Genomic DNA, 15832 nt, shown 5'->3' with positions numbered 1-15832 from the left:
CTCTCTTTCTGCCCCTCCTCTGCTCATACTTGGTCTCTCTCTGTCTCAAAAATAAACATTAAAAAAAAAAAACAAAACGATGAGGGGTGGGATAAAGAAGGAAATCTCAAAAGCAGGGTGTTCTCTCTTGTCTCATTTAGGGAAAAACAAAAACAAAAACAAAAAGCTCAGGTTTCTGCCTTTATCTCACCCTGACTACTTAACTATTTACTGGTTTATAGTTCAAATTTTGAACTGGTCAAGTAAACCTCGTAACAAGTGTGTCTAAGTAAAGCAAAATGTCAAATATTTCTCAGTTATAAACAATAAGAAAATATTCTTTTAGGAAGAAGGGAAATATAAAATGGAAATGGAGCATATCCATTTATTTTCCCAATATGTCACAGAGTTAAAACATAAGGGTTGCTTACAATTGAACAAATTCTCACAATTCCCATTAAAAAGCCATGTCTTCCTCAGTGATGGAAAATACACATTTTAAAATTTGCAAATGTATAAAATTGAAGAGGACCTAGTATTTAATTCACACAGTAAAATTCATATAAAAAAAGTAGTTATTATAGCCCCATATTCTGGAGGGAGGTCACATTTTAGAGTTCAAAATAAAGAATCCCAGACTCCCTATGCAGACATATTTTTTTCTAACTTTCAAAACCATTTGTCAACCTGTTTCATACATCAGCTTCAATGAATGACAGCACAGAAAAATCACACTTAGATTAGAAGCACAGTGAGATTAACCCATAGACTATATCTTGTTTTTAAGGACTCCACTCCAGCATCAGATAAAAAGAAAAGAAAGAAAAAAAAGAAAGACTTTTATTACTTTGGCATTGATGAAAGCAAAATTTATTTGGGTAAGTTTTCCTTCCCTTTCAATCTCTTGGAAGAAAATTTCAATTACTTTAAACTGGTAGAATAACAAAATCCCAAAAGCTTTACTATCCACCTCTCCCCCAGAGCACTGGCAAATTAATGTGTGGAAGCCTAGAGAATTTAAGAGGTCTGTCTTAGAATTGAATGACTATGAAATTTAGGTCCTCTTTGGTGCGTTAAATGCCCAAGGATATTGTATGACTCATTTTAATAGTAAGTCTCATTTTATTTAAACTCCTAAATCCATGTCCTATATAATATACAATATCTTGGGAAGGACTTTTAATAAATTTCACTTATAAAAGTAGTAATGACATGTTCTAAATTTTCAAAGTATGGGGAGTCATGTTTTATTCTTTTTTGTATACTCAGGCCTACATAACATGATTAGTATCATACCAACTAAATGTTGCCTTTCACTCTGTTTTTCCACCTTATGTACGGCACATTACTTGTATTTTTTTTCTGTTAATAATATTTCCATTAATTTATCCACTCTTTCTATAATCCCTCATTGACTCTGAACTTTAACTTGGTTCTCACCTACCACCACTCAGATGAAATCTCTCCCCCAAGGGTCAATGATAACATCCTAAATCCAAAACTCTCTTCTTGGTCATTCTCTGTGGCCTCTCTACAATACTTGGAACTGTTGGCCACCTTTTATTTCTTAAAACCCTCTTCCTTTATGAATCTGATTACTCCCATGTAACTTTTCCTGTGTATCTGATCACTCTCATTGCACTTTACTATGCTTTCTTTTTTTTAAAAGATTTTATTTTTAATTAATCTTGACACCCATCATGGGGCTCTAACTTACAACCCCAAGATCTAGAGTCACATGCTCTACTGACTGAGCCACCCAAGTGCCCCTTACTATGCCTTCTGATTCCTAAGTATTGGCTTTCTCTGGTTTCCATTTTTGGTCCTTTTCCTTCTATACCTTATTCCTTTGATTGATGTTAAAGAAAACCCAGAGCTGGGGTGCCAGCTGTGGGTCAGGGTGGGTCAGCTGGTTAAGCGTCTGACTTCAACTCAGGTCATGATCTCATGGTTTGTGAGTTGGCCCCATATCAGGCTCTATGCAGACAGCTCAGAGCCTGGAGCCTGCTTCAGATTCTGTGTCTCTCTCGCTCTCTGCCCCTCCCCTCTGCATACTCTGTGTCTTCCTCTCAAAAATAAATAAACATTAAAAAAAAAAAAACCCAGAGCTGAATAGTAGTTAAAACAGTGAAATAGATTATTGCTTTAGGGAAAAAGAGATTTCAGTACTGAGCTGGGCTCAATTCTGAATACAGCATGGACAAGTGGGGATTTATAGACAAGGAGTAGAGTAGGGGTCAGTGGATGGAAAACTACTAAGAAAAAACATTAGGAGTAATGAGATATTCTAGCTAAATGGATTTAATAAGATTCTTACCAAAGACAGGCCAGGGTAGCTAGATATCAAGGATTGGGATGAAGAATTTGACCAGATATCAAGGATGGGGAGTTCTTTCTAAACTGATGTAAGAGGATCTTGCTATAATGCGGCAGTGCAGACCTGACAAAAGTGGGCACTGAAGCCCAAGGTTGAAGCCTGGAGGGCTTACAGGAAACTGACTGAAGTTTAGAAGGAAAAAGGCTGGGTGAGTGGTGCCCTTTTCAGTGATGAATGCGAGGCAGACTTTCCTACCAAAATATAGATTCCTATTTCTAAATGTGCTCTGAATAGGTCCACTTAGATATGCTGGAGATCTCTCAAAACTAGTATGTCCCAAATTAAAGTAACTTTTCTCCCTACAAACCTGTTTTTCCTCATTAGATGTTGTCAGTTTTATTTGAGGCCCCCACTCACGCTCCAGACTGGAGACCTCATGTTGGGTTTTTACTCCTACTCTCCTTCTCCTCTGCCCAGTCTAACCCATCACAGTCTCATGCATTTACATTCAGTGTTTCTCAGATGATTCCTTCCTTGCTACTTCTACTCTTCCATTCCTTGATTAGATCATTTTAATCTAGTACTCAAATTACTCTATTTCCGTATATGCAGTTCCTCCCCCATCTTACTAACTGTTACCCAAAACCTCATTCATAAATACATGGTTAATGATAATTATTCCCTCCCCTGAATTCTTTTTTTAAGTTTATTTATTCATTTTGAGAGAGACAGAGCATGAGTGGAGGAGGGGCAAAAAGATTGAGAGGCAAAGAATCCCAGGCAGGCTCCACACTGTCAGCTTGGAGCCTGATGTGAGGCTTGAACTCACAAAACCATGAGATTGTGACCTGAGCCAAAACCAAGAGTCCAACGCTTAACTGACCGAACCACCCAGGAACCCATCCCTTCCCTGAATTTTGTGATATTTTTCCTAAGCCTATAAAACACAAGTGAACAAAAAACAAAGGGACAGTGGTGAGCTGGAGACCGCTCCTGGCAGCTCTTGAGAGCCGATGCTGTGCATCTCTTCTGACGGTGTGCATCTCTTCCTACTTCTGAATTCAGTGATGCTCCTATAGCTTTACATTGTCCACAACATCAGTATTTACAATCTGAAAATCAGCAAATGCTGCAAATCGGGGATTAAAAAAAAATCTCTTTATTAAATACCCCAGCACATCATGACAGAGGGAACTTGGCATTTGTGAAGTTTCTACCCTGATGAGATAGTGTTACTTGCTATAATTCAGTAGCCTTAAAATTCTTTGCTCTTATGTAACTTGAAATAATTTTGGAAATGTATGAATCCATGTACTTTCAAGCTGATATCTGTGTTAGATATTCTTATTATTCAAAATAGATGCTGCTCCTCCAAGGAGATAGTTCTATTTCTCTGCAGCACTCAAGTCAGCTAATGACCTGCTTTGTCCAATGAAATGTGAGAAAAAGCGACATGTGACACTTCTGAACAGAAACTCTGAGACAGCTGTGAGAGAACAGGATTCTATTCCCTCTGGCAATAATCCAGATAAAGCTTGCTCTGTCATCCTGCACCCTAGAGTAAATTTTTTTCTAATGCATTATGTTTTTATTTTTGAAAGTTTTTTTATTGATTACTGTATGCTCCTCTATAAAAGTGTATAAATTATATCCATATTTATATTATGGATGTATATATTTTTATGTATTGGAGAATATATATAATTATATACACATATGTGTATACACATATACATATATAAAATTGGGCATACATATATTTATGTACACAAGTGTGTATATATATTGTATATATGCAGTCCCAAATCCAACCTTTTAAGCCCAATGTCTTATTATATTCATATACCCTTTTTTATTTGTGCATTTGTCCCCTAACCAGAGCCTTCAAATATATAGATTCTGAAGCTTCTATGTCAAGACTGAAACACCAGGTCCACCTGGAATGTCCCTTTCTCCTTTCCCCACTCAACCCTACTTCCTTTAAAAATCCCTTCAAAGCCAAGTTAAACTCTCATCACCTCTGCCAAGATTTCATAGATACCCTTTACCTCAGACAAATTTATTTTAGCTCAATTTATATGTATCTGCCTCCCTTGCTAGATTGTGAGACATTTTAATAAAAATATTAAACTTTGTTTAAATGTATTTATATTTATTATTTGTACTCACCTTATATATTCCGCATTGCCCAATATATAGCACATGGCTTAATAAATGTTGAACAAATGAATAAATTTGGGAGAATTTATTAGGTTCTCATTTCATAGCAGATACAAAAGTAAATCCCAGATGGACTAAAGATTTCAATGTAAAAAGCAAATGTGTTGTATACTTGCAGAGGCCCTTTCTAAGTAAAACAAGGAACTCAGAAGCCAGAAAGAGAACTGTTGACAGATTTGACTAATTAAAATTAAAAACTTATGTGTAAATCAATGACAAGAAAAAGTCTAGAAAGAACACAAATACATAGAGGTTAAATAATATGCTGCTAAGCAATGAATGGGTCAACCAAGAAATCAGAAAGAATAAAAAAATACATGGAGACAAATGAAAATGAAACACTATGGTTCAAAATCTTTGGGATGCAGCAAAAACTAAGAGGGAAGAATATACTAATATAGGTCCACCTCAAGAAGAAAGAAAAATCTCAAACAATCTAACTTTATACTTAAATGAGTTAGAGAAAAAAGAACAAAGACGTAGAAGGAAGGAAATAATAAACATAAGAGCAGTGAAATACAGGCAAAGCCAGTAGAAGGAAGCAGAATGAAATACAGACCAAAAAAAACCCCTATAGAACAAATCAGTGAAACCAGGAATTGGTTCTTTGGAAACATCAACAAAACTGATAAATCTTTAGTCAGACTTAGAGAGAGAGGGAGAGAGAGAGAGACAGGACTCAGATAAATAAAACCAGTAATGAAGGAGAAAAAAACCCAAAAAACCCTTATGTGTAGTAAAGAACACCCTAGACAAGAAACAAAGAGCAAACTGTGAGAATATAATTTTTCAGCAGAGATAACATAAAAATCATTTATAAGTCTAGATTTAAGAAGGAACTCTATATAAAAAATAAGTCAATCCAAAAGAAATATTGACAAAGCAATGGGTAATAAAAAGAAGAAATAGAAGTTTCAAAGCCGAATATGCCAGGATGTCCAATTTGAGTAAGAGGAAAATGAAAATTAAAATGAAATTCATTATATTAGCAAATATTAAAAACACCTGTAGTATCCATTGCTGCCCAGGGTACTCACATACATGTCAGTGGAGGATATACTGATAGAGCAACTGGAGAGCAAATTTAGCAGTATTTTTTAAAATCTAAAACATATGTGCTATTTGATTGATAAAGTAAATTCCTGGGGCACTTGGGTGGCTCAGTCAATTAAGCATCTGACTCTTGATTTTGACTCAGGTCATGATCTCATGGTTTGTGAGACTGAACCCCACGTTTGCCTCTGTGCTGACAGCATGGAGCTTGCTTGGGATTCTCTCTCTCCCTCTCTCTTTGCCTTTCCCCCATTCATGCTCACTCTCTCTCTCTCTCAAAATAAATAAGACATTAAAAAGAAAAAAAGAATTCCTACCTCCAAGAATGTAGCTCGTAAAAACAAAACCAATAATATATAAACAAATATGTAAGAGGGTGGTGATTATATTGTTTGATGTTGCAAAAAATTGAATATTAATATAAAATATATTATAATACATATAATTTTATATAATAAAATATAAAAATTAGTATAAAATGATTGAATTATTATATATTACTTTTATTAAAGATGATATGGCCATTGAAATGAATGGGATAAATAGATAAATTGATTTAGAAAGAGATCTACAACCCTAAATGGAAAAGTACAAATGGCAAAATATTAAGTATAACAAAATTTCTGGTTTTATTTTAAACATAAGAATAATACAAGTCTATCAATGTTCTATAAACATGAAAACATATGATGGTGAACACACTGTTGATATCAGCTACTTTAAGAGGTTGATACTGCCTTCACTGAGGCATAATTGACATACGATAATGTATTAGAGGTTGGTTTGCTTTTCATATGTTTGATATTTAACTTTTACAATGACTATATATTACTTTTGTTAAAATACTATCTTCATAAGGGTTTGTTTGTATTTTTGGTAGTGGAAAAAGTAAAATAGATCACTGTCTAAGATGAAACAAAATTGCTTGATGAATTAAGCTAACCACTCCGCGGAGCCCCACACACATACAATGACCTTTCAGTAAAATAAAAAGAATATATGAATAGTGAGAGGGGTGTAGGTGTCTATAAAGCCCTGATTCTAGAGTAGGCAGATTGCCTGCATTTGACTCCACCATTCCCTTGCTGAGTGGCTTTGAGAATATTCAATAATTTCTTTTTTTTTAATGTTTTTATTTATTTCTGAGAGAGAGAGAGAGAGAGAGAGAGAGAGAAAGAGAGAGACAGTGTGAGCAGGAGAGGGTCAGAGAAAGGAGATACAGAATCTGAAACAAGCTCCAGGCTCTGAGCTAGCTGTCAACAAAGAGCCTGACGCGGGGCTCGATCCCACGAACCGCGAGATCATGACCAGAGCTGAAGTCGGACGCTCAACCAGCTGAGCCACCCAAGCACCCCGAACATTCAATAACTTCTATGTTTCAGTTTTGTAATCTCTAAGAACTTAGATTAAAATGCTATCTGTGTCATAGGCTTATCATGAAGATTTAGTAAATTAATAACATTTAAAACAGCAGGCAAACAGATGTATCTGATTATAAGTGAGAGAATTACTTGGTTAATGGTTAGCAGGTTGAGGATATTAATAACGTACTCTTCTGCAACTGTGAAAAAAATATTAACAAGCCCACAGTAACCGTTCTAACAAGGTTAATTATTACTATACATTTAATAAAATCTGGAATAAATTACCACAATCTATTGGTGAGTGACAAAAACTTTCACTTCTTACTTGTGGTGTATCGAAGACTGCATGGATATGGAATATTCCACCCAGATGAAGGCAGTAAGTGGGTGCACTGGGTGGTGATGGGTGAGAATTTAAAAACCATTCATGACAACTAAGTCAGTTTCCTTTTTATTAGCCCTTTGCACCAGCAATTCTAAACATTACCAGTAACAAAACTTTACTGTTTCTCCTCTGACCTGAAAAAAATTCTATTGTTGATCTAAGTTCAAAACTATTCCTGTGCTTACTGTTACATTTAATAACATATACATATGCTTCAAATTAGCACATTTTTATTGTTCCTTTAATAAATGTTGTATTTCACATGAAAGTTAATTCTCAGAACTCCCAGCTCCATATTGGACTTCAAATACATGTGGGCTCAGCTACACGTGCTCATTCTGAGCATGAATTTGCCTGAACTTTCTTTGGGCACATTTTGTCACCAATCCCTGGAGTACCACAGATTCCTACATTTAAGTAATAGGTTTGAAATAAATACTGATTGAATAATTGTAAAGAGGAATAGAGAATTTAAGTTACGTTGATTTTGTCATTCCATGCTATCAGTTGGAATTCTTATTTGCTCGGTATTTAAAAGCACACCACTTTCCTCTCAACTACAGACACTCCAGTCACATTGGCATTTTTTTTTTCCCATTTCTAAAATACATGAGACTTTCCGCACCTCTGGGCCTTGGCATATGCTTTTACTCTCTGCTTAAATCTGACTTCCTGAGCTCTTCCTGTGGCAGACTTCTCATTTTTTAGATAAAAAGAAAATGTCATCTCAGAATTTGCCTGACTACTCCACAGAATGCAGATTTCAAAGTATAATAGTTTAAGTACAAATATTCTATCACACATGAAATATTTATTTGAATACTAGTTTTTAATTTAACATGTGTTGTTTTAAATTGTTGTTTTAAAACTAAAGAGTGGATGAAGAAGATCATGGCCATTATTGAATGCTGCATGAATGCTGCATTATTAGTGAAAATAATGTTACTGTAGAAAGGAGAGAGCTGTTAAATATCTACCCGGCTGTTAAATGCACTAAGGTATGCACCTGCTTCTTACTTTAAATAGTTTTAAATAATAAGAGGTAATTTTTTTTTACTCTCATAGCATTGAAAAAAAGGAATATAATGCCATGAGACAGTGCAAAACAAGCTACATGTCACAATTATTATGTATTTTATGAGGTTAGTCAAGAAGAGCCAAAATAAACCAATTTCAAGTATTTTTCTCAACCATATTTGTACTACTTCTATTTCTATAATACTGCGATGCACGATAGCTATCCACTTTATAAAAGAGTAATTAAAAAAAAAGATCTTTTAGTGATGGAGAAGCAAAGAATATCTAAGCCAAATGGTAGATATTTAATTTCCTGGTAAATATGACATGATTTCTTTTTTAATTATATTTTGTAACATATTTTTCTAGAATTGTCTAAATTTTAAAGGAGTAAAAACACTTGGGCAAAAGTAGAGTCACACAAATACAGCCAACTGCTCTCTAATGAAGGAGAAAATCAATGCGTTGGGAAAAGATCATCTATCCAACAAATGGCATGATCAACTGGACGCTCACATGCAAAAAACGTAATCTAGACATAGAACTTACATTTTTCATAAAAGTTAACTGAAAACAGATCCTAGACCTAAATGTAAAATCAAAACTATAAAACTCCTAGAAGATAACATGAATCTAGATGGCCTTGAGTTTGGCAGTAACTCTGTATGTACAAAACCAAAGGACATCATTGATAGATCAAATTTCTTTAAAATTAAAACTTTTGTTATGAGAAAGATAGTATGCAGAGTATAAGACAAACACAGACTGGGAGAAAATATTTGCAAAAGACACATCTGATAAAGGGCCGTTATCCAAAATATACCAAAGAAAAACTCTTGAAACTCGACAATAAGAAAACAAACAACCAATTAAATAATGACCAAAACACCTTAGCAGATACCTCACCAAACAAAGTATATAGATGACAAACATATGAAAAGATGCTTCACATCATATGTTATCAGGGAAATGAGGTATTTCTACACATCTGTCAGAATAGCCAAAGCACTGATGACATCAAATCCTGACAAGAATGTGTAGCAATAGAAATTTCATTCATTGTTGGTGGGAATGCAAAATAGTACAGCCACTTTGGAGGACAGTTTGGAGATTTCTCACAGAATGAAATGAACTCTTATCCCATGTTATAAAAACCATATTCTGTGATATTTACCCAAAAGAGGTGAAACATAGGTCCATACAAAAACCTGCTCATGTTTTTAGCAAGTTTATTTATAATTACCAAAACTTGGAAGCAACCAAGATGTCTTTCAGTAGGTGAGTGAATAAATAAACTGTGAGTACATCCAAACAATGGAATATTATTCAGCACTAAAAAGAAATGAATTGCCAAGCCATGAAAAGACATAAGTGATGGTGGGGGGCAGGGACTTTAAATGCATATTACTAAGTGGAAGAAGCCAATCTGGAAAATCTACATGATGTATGCTTCTAATTATATAATACTCTAGTAAAGGAAAAATTATGGAGATGGTTAAAAGATCAAGGTTGCTAGGACTTAGGAGTTAAGATGGATAAATAGGCAGAACACAGAGAATTTTTATGGCAGTGAGACTACTCTTCATGATACTATAATGGTGATTTCATGTCATTATACATTTATCCAAGCTCATAGAATGTACAGCCCAAAGAGTGAGCCCTATTGCGAAATGTGGACTTTAGGTGATAATGATGTCGAAGAGTGAGCCCTATTGCGAAATGTGGACTTTAGGTGATAATGATGTGTTAAGTAGGTTCATAGATTACAAAAAATGTACCTCTGGTGGGGATGTTGACAGAGACACCATGCAAATGTGGAAGTATTTGGGATCTCTGTACTTTCCACTCAATTTTGCTATGAACCTAAAACTGCTCTAAAAAAATGAATTCTATTAAAAAAATTTTTAGGGGTGCCCAGAGTGTTCAGTCGGCTGAGTGTCAGACCTCAGCTCAGGTCATGATCTCACAGATTGTGAGTTCAGGCCCCACATCAGGCTCTGTGCTGACAACTCGGAGCCTTGAGCCTGCTTCAGATTCTGTGTTTCCCTCTCTCTGACCCTTCCCTGCTCACGCTGTCTCTATCTCTCTTTCAACAATAAACAAAAACATTTTAAAAAAATAAAATCAAATCAAAACTTGTTTTTCCGTAGGTTCTCAGGATCCCGGCAGCATTCCTACCACCTGCTCAAGGACTTTGTCTCTCTAGTTACCACCTCTACCTTCTGGGCCTTTAATGATTCCTCTCTGTGACATCATTAACATCAGCATAAAAATACCTTCCTTGATCTGGCATTTCTCTCCAGGATCCATCTTATCTTCTTATTCTCTCTCACAATGGAAATTTTTGACTTTTTAAAAAAAAAACAAAACATTATAGTTTGGTCATTTTCTTCTGTAAAAGCCTTTTATGAGTGAATTTGATACTTTGTATACAGTCTGATCTCCTAACAATAGCTCAAAACACAAGTGATCTAACCACTTCCCTAGATGTCTCTTTCCCCTAACCCTCTGCATTCAGGCCACACTGACTTTCATGCCACACTTATTCCCACCTCACATGCTTAGTGCATGCTTTTAACTTTTATCAAATCTGTCTTCCCTGATTCTCCCCATGCCTGAATTCTATCCTCCAGGCGCAAGTAAATTTCACTTATTTTGAACTGCCTGACACCCCTCAGTCACATTTATCTCCTACCACCCATTTTCCATCATTGCACCCTGCTCAGTGTTTATTATGATTTTTATATATAGATTAATTCGTTGAATATTTTTGTTCATTTCTCCCTTTAGACAGTGCATCTTATTAACCATGGTCCAAATATAAATCCTTTTGTTTGGGGCGCCTGGGTGACACAGTCAGTTAAGCATCTGACTCTTGATTTCGGCTCAGGTCACGATCTCACAGTTCATGAGATCAAGCTCTATGTCGAACTCTGCACTGATACAGAGCCTGCTTGGGATTCTCATTCTGCCTCTCTCTGCCTCTTTTTCTCTTAAAGTAAATAAACGTTAAAAAATAAATCCTTTGGTTTGGATTGTAAGTTTGAAGGTAGGTTCAGTGGATCAGAATGTCATCACCAAGGTCTCTGCAAATTTCTTGACCTGGTCTGGATGGTCCTAATATAGCTGCAAATAGCAACAGACTTTATATCTGTATTCCACTCAGAAGGAAGATAAGGGGTGCCTGTGTGGCTCAGTTGGTTAAGCATCTGACTCTTGGTTTCAGCTCAGGTCATGATCTCATGGTTTTGTGGGTTCAAGCCCACGTCGGCCTCTGCACTGACAGTGCAGAGTCTGCTTGGGATTCTCTGTCTCCCTCTCTCTCTGCCCCTCCCTCTGTCTCTTGCAAAGTAAATAATTTTTTTAAAAGACAGAAGATGAAAAAAAAAAAAGGAAGGAGCAGCAATATCTGTAGCAGAAAATAAAGGAGTTTCTTAGAAAATTCTAGAAGATCAATAATGTTTCTTCGGCTAGGATTTTGGTGAAGTGGCATTGCAAGAAGGAATTCTGCTGAGGTGATTTATTTTCTAGACTCTATAATCTGTAGACTGAAGAAAATCTCATTGGAAAGAGTATTGAGTGAACTACTCAATGCTTTTACCACCCTTTCTTCCCCATACATATATATTACATGAAATATATTCATCTTTTATTCCAAGAAAGATGACCTCAAAATTATATCCAAATTTTCATTCATTTATTTATTCCTTTAAAAATATTTACCAAGAACTGGGATTATGTAATCCCAGGAACCATCTATGCTTTTGGAAGAGTGAACGATCCCTGGCCTCACAGAGTCTTTACTCAAACCTCCCAAGGTTGAAATCCATGATCCGTGGGTCATGTTCAGCCCTCTCCCTTCCAGTGAATCAGGGTGTTGCTTCTCATGGTCTTTTATAAAATAAAAGTTCTGTTACTTTCCCTCTGTATACCTGATACACTATGTGAACAAGTAAAGGTATGATGCCAATAAACATGACTATTCAAGGAAAGAGTTTGGCCAACTTTCATGTGTTTGTTATTCATCAGTTTGATACTTTATGATTTTTGATCCTTTGAATATGATTTATTCTTTTTCTCTCTGGAATCTTTTAAGATATTTTAAGGTATTCTTTTTGTTTTTAAAGTTTTCAAAGTTCATGCTAAATGAAATGTTTTTTCATCCATTGTGCTTGGCTCATCATAGAACTTGTCTATCTAGAAGCAAGGGTTCTATTCTTCAGTTATAAACATTTTATAGTATAATTTTCTTTTCTCTGTTTTGTATCTCTAGAACTCTTATGAATTCAATCAAATCTGTCTTAGTGGATAGACCCTCTAGATTTATTACCTTGTTTTTTTCTAGTTTGTTGTTATTTTTGTATGTGTAACATGATGATTCCAGTATTTTATTTCTACAATCATATTTAAAATTTCCAATTTTAAAAATATTTTTGGAATGTTCCACACTATAACTTTCCATTCTTTTTTCATGGATGCAATTTTAATTGTAGATTTTTTTATTGGCCTCTACTCTCTGCATAGCTTCTGTTCCTATGAGGTTTTTATCTGTTGTTGGTCGTGTGTTCATTTTGCTGTCATTTTTATTAGAGAACATCTCCAACATCTATTGATCTGTGGCTGACAACTCTTATTTAAGACATGCACAAAAAGTTAATTGGGTATAAGCAATTAAGGAAAAAATAGATAAATTGGACAGCATCGGAACTAAAGTGTACTTCAAAGGACACTATCAAGAAAGTAAAAAGACAGTCTACAGATTGAGAGAAAATATTTGCAAATCATATATCTGATAAGAGTCTAGTATCCAGAATATATAAAGGATTATTATAGAGTGCTTGGGTGTCTCAGTTGGTTAACGTCTGACTTCAGCTCAGGTCATGATCTCACAGTTTGTGAGTTTGAGCCCTGCATCAGGTTCGCAGTGAGAATGCAGAGTCTGCTTAAGTTTTTCTCTCTCTCCTTCTATCTCTGCCCCTCCCCCACTTGCTTGCAATCTCTCTCTCTCTCTCTGTCTCTCTCTCTCTCAAAATGAATAAGTAAACTTTAAAAAATAGAATTATTGGGGCACCTGGGTGACTCAGTCGGTTGAGTGTCTGATTCTGGATTTTGGATCAGGTCGTGATCTCACAACTCATAATATCACAGTTTGTGAGTTCAAGTCCTCTATTGGGCTCTGTGCTGGTAGTGCAGAGCCTGCTTGGATTTCTCTCCCTCTCTCAAAGATAAAATAAATAAACTTAAAAAAAAAGAATTATTACAACCAAACAATAAAAAGATAACCTAATGTAAAAAATGGCAAAGTATTTTAATATCTTCAAAGAATATATTCAAATAGCCAATAAGCACATGAAACCATGCTCGTCATCCTTGCCACTGGAGAAATGACCAAGAGAAAAGTACAATGAGAGACCACTTATCCATTAGAATATCTAAAAAAAAAAAAAAAATGATAGACAGTACAAGTGTTAGGTTGTGGAGAAATTGGAACCTTCATGTATGACTGTAAGAATGTAAACTGGTACAGCTATTGGCATGATTTCATATAAAAACTGGCATATGATTGTTAACAGTGGCATTATTCATAGTAGCTGAAAAAATGGAAAGCACCCAAATGTCTGTCAAATGATGAATGGACAAATGAAATGTGGTATATGCATAAAATAAAATATTACTCAACCAAAAAAAGGAATGAAGTATTGCTACATGCTACATAAGGGATGAACTTTGAAAACATCATGATAAATGGAAGGAGTCAGAAAGAGAAGGCTACATATTATATGACTCTGTTTATATGAAATAGCCAAAATAGTCAAATCCAAAGAAAGGAAAGAGATTAATGTTTCACAGGGGATAGGGGTCAGGAAGAATGGGGAAGGACTGCTAATGACTATGAGGCTTCCTTAGGGGATGATGAAAATATCTAAGGGTCGCCTGGGTGGCTCAGTTTGTTGAGCGACTGACTTGGACTCAGTTGTGATCTCACAGTGAGTGAGTTTCAGCCCCACGTTGGGCTCTGTGCTGGCAGCTCAGAGCCTGGAGTCTGCTTCAGATTCTCTCTCTTTCTCTGCCCCTCCTCTACTTGTGCCCTCTCTCTTAAAAAAAAAAAAAAAAAGGAAAACAAAATATCTGAAATTACAAAATGATAATTGCACAACATTGTACATGTACTAAAACTACTGAATTATAAGCTGTGAAAGGGTGAATTCTATCGCAGTAAAAAGAAAACACATTAATTGGAAGTTCTATGAATATGGATAGGACTTTGACTAGTAGTAACTTATGGGGCTTCACTGTAATAGGTGGAGAGGTAAGTAATTTTACTTTGGGCTCCTAACACTTATTATCTGTGGGTCTTTATTTGGGGCTCAGTTTGCTGCTCCAGAAATGGATTTATAATCCCCCAGAATTCTCAGGGAATTCTACTAGGGAAAGGAGACTGGAGTCTTTGGTATCTAACACTTAGACGTGTACTCTGTCCATCTGCCTCAGGATGCTACTTCATCATCCCACTGTGCTCGGATCTCTGAATTTAAGTGTTTCTGAATCAACCTCTCAAGAGATGAATCCAGTTTCTGAAGGAATTACGAAGAGGCAGTTGCCAGGAAGCTGAAATTTGAGAAGATGATCTGGAGGTGCAAGTTTCATGCTATAAATACATTGAACTCCACTTACTCTCCTACTTTTTATGGTTATGGAGTCAGCTTGTTTCTGCACTTTCCCACATGCTGACGAAGATTTTAGCATTCTCCGGCCTGCCAAATCAGTTACCACAGTTCTCAGTTTATAAATTTATGCTGTTATCTCCTCGCCGCTTCTCTTTGGATTTGTGAATTGATGGCCTTTTAAAAAAAAATCCCTTTACTGTCTGAAGTGGGCAGAATAATGGCCTTCCAAAAAGTTCTCTAGCTTAATCCTTGGAATCTGTGAGTAAGTTGGATTATATAGCAAAGGGAATTAAATTTGCAAATAGGCTGAATTCAATTAAGATAGGAAGGTTACCTGGGATTATCCGGGTGCCCCATGGTAATTACAAGAGTCCTTAAAAGTGCAAGAGGAGGCAAAAGAAAAGAATTAGAGGGAACTATGCAGGAATAGTAAGAGATGCAATGTTGCCAGCTTTGAAGATACAGTAGAGGTACCATGAGTCAAGGAATGTGGGTGTCCTCTAGACCATCTAGAAGGTGGAGAGAGCAGTTCTCTAGAGCCTTTGGAAAGAAATAAATTTGTGTTTTTTAAGCCATGAAATTTGTAGTAATTTATTCCAACAGTAATTGAAAACTACAGTGTTGCCATCACAGGTAGTTGAGGAAGGTATAGTGTTTAACCTTTATATTTAATTTGAAATCTCTCCCTTTGTTTTCACATGCTGAAATTGATTTATCATGCTGTAAATCTTCTCTTTGGCTTGCAATTTCTTTCAGCGTGTCTGTTCTATCTTTTTTTTTTTCCTGAGAGAGAGAGAGAGAGAGAGAGTTTGTGAGCAGGGGAGGGTCA

The sequence above is a fragment of the Hyaena hyaena genome, unplaced genomic scaffold (assembly GCF_003009895.1).
Source record: "Hyaena hyaena isolate Hyena2069 unplaced genomic scaffold, ASM300989v1 scaffold_304, whole genome shotgun sequence".
Lineage (NCBI taxonomy): Eukaryota > Metazoa > Chordata > Mammalia > Carnivora > Hyaenidae > Hyaena > Hyaena hyaena.
The sequence above is the reverse complement of the archived record's forward strand: the minus strand, read 5'-3'. Positions refer to the sequence as shown.